The sequence below is a fragment of the Bufo bufo genome, chromosome 3, assembly GCF_905171765.1.
Source record: "Bufo bufo chromosome 3, aBufBuf1.1, whole genome shotgun sequence".
Taxonomy (NCBI): domain Eukaryota; kingdom Metazoa; phylum Chordata; class Amphibia; order Anura; family Bufonidae; genus Bufo; species Bufo bufo.
The window spans coordinates 105,205,942-105,219,450 of NC_053391.1; positions in this window are offsets into that span (position 1 = coordinate 105,205,942).

Sequence of the window (13,509 nt, forward strand, 5' to 3'; positions counted from 1 at the left end):
GGAACTTATCAGGACATTGCAGTTCAAATAATAAATAACAAATAATTAATAGGGATATTAAAAAAGCTGTACGCTGGAGTCATAACTCCACTGTGATAAATGCCACTTTATGGTATAGTATAAAGTATGGTGGACTTATCACCCATTGGCAATTTTGACACCTGACCAAAAATTGTGCCATTGGTAGTGCAAATCATGGTGGATGTGTCGTACATGGTTACAATCAATTCTCAAGCCCTATTTTATTTATAATGGCTGCAATTGAAAATTCATGTGTAGACAAATAACACCCAAGTATAACTGCCATCTTCATGCATCGATACACAATATATAATTATATCCAATGTGGTTGGACCATGCAGTTGGGAGGCCATTAATGGGTTAAAGTCTAACTCAGAAGGAAGGGGGAGTGGTTACCAACGGAGGGGGAGTAGGAGGCAAAGTGACGATTAAACCACCTCAGATGGATCGCAGGCGGCTCTCCATTTAGGCGTCATGTAATGTTTACCTGCCGGTGGAGATGACGAAGAGGTACAGGGAGACGCACAGGATATTGCGTCAGTGAACAGACCTGGCCGGAAAGCGGAGGGCTCGGATGAGGAAGCGACTAGGATTGGTCGTTGGGGGATGGCTCTGACACCTGGGCGGGACCTGTAAAAGGACATAAGAAGGTCCTATGAAGCGCGCGCGCTCATATACCCCGCATCCCCTGACGAAGCCACAGCGTGTGGCGAAACATGTCGGGAGGGGTGGTATAGAGCGAATTTTAATCAGTGAGCAGTCAAAGGGCTATTAATGAAAACATGCTGCAGATGAGCAGCTGAGCATACAAGGAGAGATTGTGAGGCTATAGGAGTGTAGATTTCAGCGGTTACTTACAATTCCTATGAGAAAGTGATAGAGGACGCTGTGCAGTGCTGGCAGAGTCCAGAAAGGAGGGTAGACAGAGGCAAAGGAGACTGGTGGAATATTGTTAGCCTCACGGCAATGCAATAGCTACAATAAAGAAATTAGCAACATTGTTAGCTACTGGCAACCCTGTAGATAGGGACCAGCTATAGAGGCATTTGGCAGCAGAGATATATTCACCAGTGTACCTTGTTACTCACTGCTACCAACCTGTCCATAAATTGCCAGCGTCCTTACTATGGAATGAGGTATACCCTATAAAGGGATTCAAATAACGTTACCGTGTACAAATCACACCCTGTGAATGCCAACACATCACTCCGAGCATATCCCATATTCAACTGTGATACTGACAATTTTAATACAGTTTTTTCTTTGTGTAGTGTGTGTTTCAAAATAAATAATAAAGTATAAAATTTTAACATTGGTTAGGGACCCTTACAGGGATTTAAGGTCTTGATAGACCTTTGTAGAAATTATATAAATATCCCGAGGGTCCCTAAAAGGGACTTTGAATAAACATTAGCTACTGTGAGTGGCACAAAAGTGGGCATAACTACTGTGAAGGGGCACAAAGGTGGGCATAACTACTGTGAAGGGGCACAAAGGTGGGCATAACTACTGTGAAGAGGCAAAAATGTGGGCATAACTACTGTGAAGGGGGAACAATGTGGGCATAACTACTGTGAAGGGGGCACAAGGTGGGCATAACTATTGTGAAGGGGCCACAAGGTGGGCATAGCTACTGTGAAGGGGCCACAAGGTGGGCATTAGTACTGTGAGGGGAACTAAGCAGAAATGCCCTAGATTACATTGTTATACGTTGGGATGGCTTGGTCTTAGAGGCCACCACAGCGCCCCTTGCTGGTGATTTATTCTTTCTTGTCTATCACTAGAGTTACTTTGTTTCGGTTCCAGCGGACATCACGCCGACATGCCAGCGACACCCTGGATCAAGTCGGATTAGTTAGTTCTTTAATTTATTGCAAGATGTATTGGTAACGCCGTGTACCCTATGATAGATACTGAATTCTTGTCCCGGGTACAGGAAAGCCTAGATACACCTCTGCATACTGTACACCTGTGATTGCTTGTCATAGGTAAATAATCATAAATAGGTGACCAGAGGGTCCAAAAATCTTTTAGTGCGGTGTCCTCATGATAGATATTCTCTTATTATGGACTATGTATCAGGATTGGTCCGATAGCTATTGGCTTTTCGTGATATATTCACGCGCTCAGATCATACCATACGAAAAATGAGTACTTATACCCCACCTTCCCCCGTACATGAAGTGCACCTATGCAGGTGTAAATGGGACTTACTCTTTAATCATAAGGCTATATCTTTAGTACATTACCATTCATATAAAGATGTTGATATGACTGTAGTTCATGAGTTCATCTACCTAGTCACATATCACTACGGTTTAGATTACCTGCACTGATGTTTTATCCACTGGCATTCAGCGCCTGTGTTAGGTAATATAGCATGAGAAAATAGATCTCCATTGTATTCAATATATATGCACTGACAGTAATATGCAAAATCAACTTAAAGGGGTTATGCCATGACTGATGTAAAAAAATTAATACCAGACATCATATAGTATATGACAACCTCTTTCTAACAAAGCTAAAACCAGCCCTGTACCTCACATGTATCCAGAGATCTCCCCATTCATTGCTCGAATTGCTCTGCTAGATTATCTTCAGCCTGGCAGCTCAGTCAGAGGGCGAGTCCTTTCTGCCGCAGCTCTCTCCCTGTTACTGCCACAGCTTCTAACAGAACATATGGCTGGTGGCAGTTGATGATTTAAACTGAGCGTGTGCGACCACCTTAGTAAGATGTATATGAGATAAGGAAAATAGCAAACAGCAGGTGGCGCTATACAAATACATTTTATTGAATACCTTAGAAATTTTTAATTATATGCATGTACAGTAGAATGTTTTGTGACACAACCCCTTTAAGATGCAGCTATCTATACAGGGTAATTGGATAGTAATGGGTTTGTCACCTGTATCTTCAAAGTTCGTGCAGAGAAAGATGTGACAGTAAATAATTTTTCTCGTCACATATCAATAAAGCCAGCTATCAAGAATTGTGCACAAATGTACCGGTGTATGACTGTAGCTATTTTATTCAGCTACCTTAGTCACAGTTGGTACTATTGTCAAATCCCTTTTATTAAAGGACCAGGGTATTGACACCCTCTTTTTATGTGTGGGACAAAACTGTCTAATACACTAGTAGAAAGTAGAGGTATGCTATTTTATTTGGATACCTTGTCATATATTACTGTAAACTATTGTCATAGTTAGTGCCATTCTGATTCCCTATAGTAGCACCCAGAGGGTGTCACTATTCCCCAATTCCATCTTATACATCCCCAAATCCAATCAAGAAAGCCGAGGGCACTTACCGTATTTTTCGCTTTATAAGACGCACTTTTTCCCCCCCAAAAGTGGGGGGGAAATGGCCGTGCGTCTTATAAAGCGAATACTTCGCTGGCCGCTATGCTGCACAGTGCGGCCAGCGAAGTATCAGTGACAGTGTGGAGGGAGGAGGCGGGGCCCGGTGCAGTGACTCTACTCTAATACACCGGGCCCCGCAACTGTTAAACATTCAATCTAATAGTATATGCTCTGTACGGGCGGCTCTTACTATAGTACCGTAAGTATAGCGCAGAGCGGCATCTCCATCGGTCATGCGCCGCTTGCCGCACCTCCTTCCTCATGCGCCCTCTGCTCCAGCTCCCTCTGTCATGCGCCGCCTGCCCCAGCTCCCTCTGTCATGCGCCGCCTGCCTGTTCATTCATAAAGTGAGATAAGCAGGCAGGCGGCGCATGAGGAGGGAGCTGGGGCAGGCGGCGCATGACAGAGGGAGCTGGAGCAGACGGCGCATGACAGAGGAAGCTGTGGCAGGTGGCGCATCACCGATGGAGATGCCGGTCTGCGCTATACTTACGGTACTACAGTAAGAGCCGCCCGTACAGAGCATATACTATCAGATTGAATGTTTAACAGTTGCGAGCCCCGGTGTATTAGAGTAGAGTCACTACACCGGGCCCCGCCTCCTCCCTCCACACTGATGCATCTGATGGGGGATCTGTAGATGACACTTATGGGGATCTGTGGATGACATAAGTGTCATCCACAGAGCCCCATAAGTGTCATGCACAGATCCCCCCTCAGTGTAATGCACAGATCCCCCCATCAGTGTCATCCACAGATCCCCCATCAGTGTCATCCACAGATCCCCCATCAGTGTCATCCACAGATCCCCCATCAGTGTCATCCACAGATCCCCCATCAGTGTCATCCACAGATCCCCATAACAGTGCGTCATCCACAGATCCCCATAACAGTGCGTCATCCACAGATCCCCATAACAGTGCGTCATCCACAGATCCCCATAACAGTGCGTCATCCACAGATTCCCCCATAACAGTGCGTCATCCACAGATTCCCCCATAACAGTGTCATCCACAGATTCCCCCATAACAGTGCGTCATCCACAGATTCCCCCATAACAGTGTCATCCACAGATCCCCATAACAGTGCGTCATCCACAGATCCCCCCATAACAGTGCGTCATCCACAGACCACCATTAGTTCAAAAGCTACCAAAAGCACACCTTTTGGTTCAAAATATTTTTTTCTTATTTTCCTCCTCAAAAACCTAGGTGCGTCTTATCATCAGGTGCGTCTTATAAAGCGAAAAATACGGTACCTTGTCAATGAGGCGTGTGGGAGTAGAGTCAGTGGCAAGGCCTCCTGATAAAAAGCAAGACGTGGGCGCCGCAGACTAGCGAACCTGCGCTCTCTCTGTGCATGCATTAGAACTTAGAAAAATTTGGAATAAAACATCTCTAGTACGCAGGCGTGGCGGCTCAATAAAGCTATACACATTATTTCCTAATATCCAGGATGCCTCCACTGCACCTCCCTGATTGTAAATGTAGAGAAAAGAACCCTACAGAATCTACCTTTTCATAATAATATTAGTGATATTAATATAGATGAATATAAAGTATATTACTGTAGGTTCTTCTCTTATATAACTCATTTCTATTTATAACCACTGGTATTGCCTTAAAAAGTTATCATTTTATCATTCTTCAAAATGAGTACCGTGTGTTTCACTTTATAAGACACACCTGATGATAATTTAATCAACAAACAAAGGATCCCTCAGGAGGTTGCGACGCTATATTTAATATACTGTGAGGTTAAATGGTCACTCGGACCTTAGCGTAACTTTTGCAACCTCTCTGACTAGTAATCATAAAATTATATCTTTATTATTCACTCTTTTAAAATACATTTACTGAAGTAAATGTATTTTAAAAGAGTGAATAATAAAGATATAATTTTATGATTACTTTTCAGAGAGGTTGCAAAAGTTACGCTAAGGTCCGAGTGACCATTTAACCTCACAATACCTGATGATAAGACACACCTAGTTTTTAGAGGAGGAAAATAAAAAATAAATATTTTTCATCAGATCAAAGAATAGACCCCTCAATCTTCATTAGACCTTAGGTCAGACCTCAGCTCAGCCCCTCATGTTAGAACTCAGATCAGACCTCCATGTCAGACCTCAGATTAGATTCCCATGTCGGACCTCAGATCAGACCTCCATATCAGATCAGACCCCGTGTCAGACAAAAGATCAGACCTCCATATCTGGTCAGATCTCAGATCAGACCTCCATATCCGATCACACCCCCATGTCAGACCTCGGATCAGACCCCCATATCAAATCAGACCCCATATCAGATCAGACCTCCATGTCAGACCAAAGATCAGACCTCCATTTCAGATAAGACCCCCATGTCAGACCAAATATCAGACCTCAGATCAGACTGCCATAGCAGTTCAGACCGCCATATGAGATCAGACTCCCATTTCAGACCTCCATATCAGATCAGACCTCCATATCGGGTCAGATCTCAGATCAGACCTCCATATCTGATCACACCCCCATGTCAGACCTCGGATCAGACCCCCATATCAAATCAGACCCCATATCAGATCAGACCTCCATGTCAGACCAAAGATCAGACCTCCATTTCAGATAAGACCCCCATGTCAGACCAAATATCAGACCTCAGATCAGACTGCCATAGCAGTTCAGACCGCCATATGAGATCAGACTCCCATTTCAGACCTCCATATCAGATCAGACCTCCATATCGGGTCAGATCTCAGATCAGACCTCCATATCAGATCACACCCCCATGTCAGACCTCGGATCAGACCCCCATATCAAATCGGACCCCATATCAGATCAGACCTCCATGTCAGACCAAAGATCAGACCTCCATTTCAGATAAGACCCCCATGTCAGACCAAATATCAGACCTCAGATCAGACTGCCATAGCAGTTCAGACCGCTATATGAGATCAGACTCCCATTTCAGACCTTCATATCAGATCAGACCTCACATCAGGCCCCCATGTCAGAGCTAAAATCAGACCCCAATATCAGATCAGACCTCCAAATCATATCAGACCCTGTGTCAGACCAAAGATCAGACCTCCATATCAGACCTCACATCAGGCCCCCATATGAGATCAGTCTCCTATGTCAGATCTCAGATCAGACCCCATATCAAATCCCTATCAGAGGTAAAATAAATACATTAACGTACCTCTGCTGCTCCGCCACCACTCTCCAGGTCTGGCGTTTTCTCCTGCACTCACTACTACCTGGTCTTCTCCAGGCCCACAATGCAATGTGACCTAACTGCATACAACGTCAGGTCATAGTGCGCGCACTCTGTTCGCAGTCAGGAAGGTGCAGAGCGGCGCCTGGAGGAAGACTGGGATTGGTGAGTACAGCGCTACAGTCACCGTTCACCACACCTCTTGCATACTAATGACCACTTTCAGAATGGAAGCAGTCATTAATATTCACTTTATAAGATGCACTGACATTTTTCTGTCTTATAAAGCGGAAAATATGGTATATCTGTAAAATCTATTTTTTATTAGCACTGCCAGTGTAAACTGGCAATTATTTTGGTTAGCTTACCAATTTCCATATCAGGGAAGTGTCAAGAGAAAATATCTAATCTAATAAGGTCTGTGTTACAAATGTGCGGTGTACAAATGCAATAGACATAGCCTGACGATTATAGCTTCCTTGGCTGTGCGTCATTCTTTGACAATAACCCATATCCCTGTCAGCAGATTTGTACCTATGACACTGGCTGACCGGTTACATGTGCACTTGGCAGCTGAAGACATCTGTGTTGGTCTCATGTACATATGTGCCCGCACTGCTGAGAAAAATGATGTTTTAATATATGCAAATGAGCCTCTAGGAGCAACGGGGGCGTTGCCGTTACACCTAGAGTCTCTGCTCTCTCTGCAGCTGTTGTGCCCTCTCCACTTTGCTTGACAGGACCAGGCAGTGAAAATGTTATCACACCTGGCCCTATCAATGTGCAGAGGGCATGGCAGTTGGCAACTGCCTCACCCATATGGTATGATCTCAGCGAGTAAATATATCATCAAAAGCCAATAGCTATCGGACCAATCCTGATACATAGTCCATAGTAGGAGAATATCTATCATGAGGACACCGCACTAAAAGATTTTTGGACCCTCTAGTCACCTATTTATGATTATTTATCTGTGACAAGCAATTACAAGTGTACAGTCGTGGCCAAAAGTTTTGAGAATGACACAAATATTAGTTTTCACAGAGTTTGCTGCTAAACTGCTTTTAGATCTTTGTTTCAGTTGTTTCTGTGATGTAGTGAAATATAATTAAACGCACTTCATACGTTTCAAAGGCTTTTATCGACAATTACATGACATTTCTGCAAAGAGTCAGTATTTGCAGTGTTGGCCCTTCTTTTTCAGGACCTCTGCAATTCGACTGGGCATGCTCTCAATCAACTTCTGGGCCAATTCCTGGCTGATAGCAACCCATTCTTTCATAATCATTTCTTGGAGTTTGTCAGAATTAGTGGGTTTTTGTTTGTCCACCCGCCTCTTGAGGATGGACCACAAGTTCTCAATGGGATTAAGATCTGGGGAGTTTCCAGGCCATGGACCCAAAATGTAAACGTTTTGGTCCCCGAGCCACTTAGTTATCACTTTTGCCTTATGGCACGGTGCTCCATCGTGCTGGAAAATGCATTGTTCTTCACCAAACTGTTGTTGGATTGTTGGAAGAAGTTGCTGTTGGAGGGTGTTTTGGTACCATTCTTTATTCATGGCTGTGTTTTTGGGCAAAATTGTGAGTGAGCCCACTCCCTTGGATGAGAAGCAACCCCACACATGAATGGTCTCAGGATGCTTTACTGTTGGCATGACACAGGACTGATGGTAGCGCTCACCTTTTCTTCTCCGGACAAGCCTTTTTCCAGATGCCCCAAACAATCGGAAAGAGGCTTCATCAGAGAATATGACTTTGCCCCAGTCCTCAGCAGTCCATTCACCAAACTTTCTGCAGAAGATCAATCTGTCCCTGATGTTTTTTTTGGAGAGAAGTGGCTTCTTTGCTGCCCTTCTTGACACCAGGCCATCTTCCAAAAGTCTTGGCCTCACTGTGCGTGCAGATGCGCTCACACCTGCCTGCTGCCATTCCTGAGCAAGCTCTGCACTGGTGGCACTCCGATCCCGCAGCTGAATCCTCTTTAGGAGACGATCCTGGCGCTTGCTGGACTTTCTTGAACGCCCTGAAGCCTTCTTAACAAGAATTGAACCTCTTTCCTTGAAGTTCTTGATGATCCTATAAATTGTTGATTGAGGTGCTATCTTAGTAGCCACAATATCCTTGCCTGTGAAGCCATTTTTATGCAACGCAATGATGGCTGCACGCGTTTCTTTGCAGGTCACCATGGTTAACAATGGAAGAACAATGATTTCAAGCATCACCCTCCTTTTAACATGTCAAGTCTGCCATTTTAACCCAATCAGCCTGACATAATGATCTCCAGCCTTGTGCTCGTCAACATTCTCACCTGAGTTAACAAGACGATTACTGAAATGATCTCAGCAGGTCCTTTAATGACAGCAATGAAATGCAGTGGAAAGGTTTTTTTGAGATTAAGTTAATTTTCATGGCAAAGAAGGACCATGCAATTCATCTGATCACTCTTCATAACATTCTGGAGTATATGCAAATTGCTATTATAAAAACTTAAGCAGCAACTTTTCCAATTTCCAATATTTATGTAATTCTCAAAACTTTTGGCCACAACTGTACAGTATGCATATAAGGGAATGATAAATGCCACTGCTAGGGGCACCATTGGTGTATGAGGTAATAGACCTCTCTGATAACTATTGGGAGGGATAGTGCTGGGTGCCATCTGGTGGAGTACTTCTTCTTACAGCTAACCAGCAGATGTGCCATTCAGATTTTAACCCCTTCCTGATGTGGTGATTTTCCCTTTTTGAGTTTTCTGTATTTTACTATCTGCTTTCTCAGAGCCATAACTTTTTTATTTTTCCATTCACATAGTCATTTGAGGGCTTTTTTTTTTTTTTTTGCGGGACAAGTTGTACTTTCTAATGGTACCATTTATTGCATAAAATGTAGTGAAAAGCTGGAAAAAAATTCCAAATATGGTGGAATTGGAAAAGAAATGCAATTCCACCACAGTTTTACGTATATTATTATATTTTTTATACTGCATTCACTGTGCAGTAAAACTAACCTGTTCCCTTTTTTCTCTGGGTCATTACAATCATGGCAATGCCATATTTGTATAGTTTTTCATGTGTTTTAATACTGAAAAAAAAACAATGTCTTTTTTTTTATGTCTACGGAGATGTGTGGAGAGCTCATTTTTCCGGGACGCTCAGTAGTTTTTATTGATACCATTTTGGGATGTGACTTTTTGATTACTTTTTATTACAATTTTTTGTGGGAGGTGAGGTGATGAAAACGGCCATTTTTTTTTTTCGTTACACCATTCAACGTATTGGATCATTTTTTTTATATTTTAATAGTAGGGGCATTATTGGAAGCGACTATGCCTATAATATTTATTTTTTTATTATTTTAATTTTGTGAAATTTTTAAAAACTTTTTTTTTTTTAAGCCCCCAACATGCAATCATTAGATTGCAATTTGTAGAAAGCAGGGATGCTCAACCTGCGGCCCTACAACTCCCAGCATGCCTTGACAGCCTACAGCAACATCTCGGCATGTTGGGAGTTGTAGTTTTGCAACAGCTGGAGGGCTGTAAGTTGGGCGTCCCTGGCATAAAGTAATGGAATTTTATCCATTGCCATATATAAAGATCGGTATATTAACCCCTTCAGGACCCTAACATTTTTCACCTTAAGGACCAGGCTATTTTTTGCAAATCTGTCACTTTATGTGGTAATAACTTTAAAACGCTTTTACTTATCCAAACCATTCTGAGATTGTTTTCTCGTCACATATTGTACTTCATGACAGTGGTAAATTTGAGTAAAAATATTTCATTTTTATTTATAAAAAAAATACCAAATTTACCAAAAATTTTGAAACATTCACAATTTTTTTAATTTAAATTTCTCTGCTTTTAAAACAGATAGTGATACTAGTAGTATAACCTCTCCAGCTCTCGTCAAACTCAAAGTGACAGGTGACAACGCCCCTTTTCCCCACGCCTCCACAACGGCAGTAACATGGAGATCATCCCGCCTTCTCAGGGACAGAAAACAACTTGTGGACCAGCCCATATAAGGCCCCCTCTCTCTTACCTCTCCAGTTGTTTTCCTGTCCCTCAGAAGGTCAGGACCTGCCGTATGGACCAGTCAGACGCCCAGCCTTTGGTTTGTTATCCCGGCTCTGGCCGGAGGGCTGATGCACGGGATAGGGTCGCGGAACTTTGCTAATGTTCCTCCTTCCCTCCGGCTGGCCACCCCGGGCTATGGACCCGCGTCCAGTGCGGGCCGGCCCTGTTCTGTGAGCTGGGGGAGCGTTCCTGGCCTGGGAACGCTCTCCACATCTTCCTCCTGTGCCGCGCGCACGCCCGCAACAGGGCACTGAGTGACGTCAGTGGCCGACACGCGGCGCATGGAGGGGGCGGAGCCGGATGTCGTCATCATCGGGGACCAGGAAGTAAAAGGAGCGCGGTCTGCCGGCGTTCTGATGCAACTCCAGCGCTCCTCTCCTGGAAAAGAGATGTCCCAGCAGGCAGATGAATCGCCCAAGCGGCCCACAGACACATCCAGGCCCTCTAGCCCGGTAAGCCTTCTCCCGTTACTAGGTGTCAGGTTTGCTTTGTCCTGCACTTAGGGTCTCCTGGGTGGTGGTTCTTTACCCTTTTTAAGAGACTAAGGATAAAAAAATATTTCCCTCTCCAAAATTTGTGTCTCTAAGGCCTCATGCACACGACCGTTTTTTTTGCGGTCCGCAAAAACGGGTTCCGTTTTTCCGTGATCCATGACCGTTTTTTCGTCCGTGGGTCTTCCTTGATTTTTGGAGGATCCACAGACATGAAAAAAAAGTCGTTTTGGTGTCTGCCTGGCCGTGCGGAGCCAAACGGATCCGTCCTGAATTACAATGCAAGTCAATGGGGACGGATCCGTTTGACGTTGACACAATATGGTGCAATTTCAAACGGATCCGTCCCCCATTGACTTTCAATGTAAAGTCAGGAGTTAATATACCATAGGATCACCATAAGAACGCCTCTATGTTAGAATATACCATCGGATTTGAGTTAGATCGTGAAACTCATATCCGACAGTATATTCTAACACAGAGGCGTTCCCATAGTGATGGGGACGCTTCTAGTTAGAATATACTACGAACTGTGTACATGACTGCCCTCTGCTGCCTGGCAGCACCCGATCTTTTACAGGGGCCTGTGATCAGCACAATTAACCCTTCAGGTGCCGCACCTGAAGGGGTTAATTGTGCGTATCATAGCCCCCTGTAAGAGATCAGGGGCTGCCAGGCAGCAGGGGGCTGACACCCTCCCTCCCCAGTTTGAATATCATTGGTGGCCAATGTGCGGCCCCCCCTCCCCCCCTCTATTGTAATTTCATTGGTGGCCAGTGTGCGGCCTCCGTCGGCCCCCCTCCCCCCCTCCCCTCCCCCCCTCTATTGTAATATCATTGGTGGTCAGTGTGCGGCCTCCGTCGGCCCCCCTCCCCCCCTCTATTGTAATATCATGGGTGGCCAGTGTGCGGCCTCCCCTCTCCCCCCCTCCCGATCATTGGTGGCAGCGGAGATTCCGATCGGACTCCCAGTTTAATCGCTCTGGGGCTTTGGGTAACCATGGCAACCAGGACGCTACTGCAGGCCAAACTGGGGAGGGGGGTCTGCCCCCTGCTGCCTGGCAGCCCCTGATCTCTTATAGGGGGCTATAATATGCACAATTAACCCCTCAGGTGCAGCACCTGAAGGGTTAATTGTGTGGATCACAGCCCCCTGTAAGAGATCGGGCGCTGCCAGGCAGCAGGGGGCAGTCATGTACACAGTTCGTAGTATAGTCTAACTAGAAGCGTCCCCATCACTATGGGAACGCCTCTATGTTAGAATATACTGTCGGATATGAGTTTTCACAAAGTGAAAACTCATCTCTGAAAAAGCTTTTATGCAGACGGGTCTTCAGATCCGTCTACATGAAAGTAACCTATGGCCACGGATCACGGACGCGGATGCCAATCTTGTGTGCATCCGTGTTCTTTCACGGACCCATTGACTTGAATGGGTCCGTGAACCGTTGTCCGTCAAAAAAATAGGACAGGTCATATTTTTTTGACGGACAGGGAACACGGATCACGGATGCGGCTGCAAAACGGTGCATTTTCCGATTTTTCCACGGACCCATTGAAAGTCAATGGGTCCGTGAAAAAAAACGGAAAACGGCACAACGGCCACGGATGCACACAACGGTCGTGTGCATGAGGCCTTAGGGTAAAGAATGCTCAAAAAAAAGAACCACCCCTGAAAAAGAAATGTGCTGTCTGTAGAAAATTACTGTGTAGGTCATACAAGAAACTCTTGTGCCAAAAGTGTTGTGACAAGGTTGTGTCAGAGGAGACCCCATCTTTAGTAGAGAGTCTAAAAACCATAATTAAAGAGTGGGTGCAGCAGTAGAAGCTAAATTGTCTACATTATCACCCAGACCGTCTAGCTCCGGAGCCATAGACTCTGTACAGGACTCTGACTTAGATGAGGGTGAAATCTCATCTAAATCCGATCCTGATGCCTCAGACGAAGCATACGGTAAGCCTCTCTGTTCAGTTGAAGAGACGGATTCTCTACTGAAAACAATCAGGGCTACGATAAATCTGGAAGAGCCAAGAGAACCCCTTTCAGTACAGGATCTTTTGTTTGCTGGGTTAGGAGACAAGAAAAAACTAGTTTTTCCCGTCCACCCTAACATCAGAGCGTCAATAAAATCAGAATGGAAAGACCCTGAGAAAAAACAATCTGCCTCTAAATGGTTAAAAAGAAAATACCCATTCTCTGAAGAAGATTCTGTAGCCTGGGATAAGACCCCTAAAGTAGATGCCCCAGTGGCGAGAATCTCTAAAAAAAACCTGCCCTACCATTTGAAGACCTCGGCTTCTTAAAGATCCGATGAACAAAAAATGTGAGAGCCTTCTTAAAAAAAATTTGGGAAT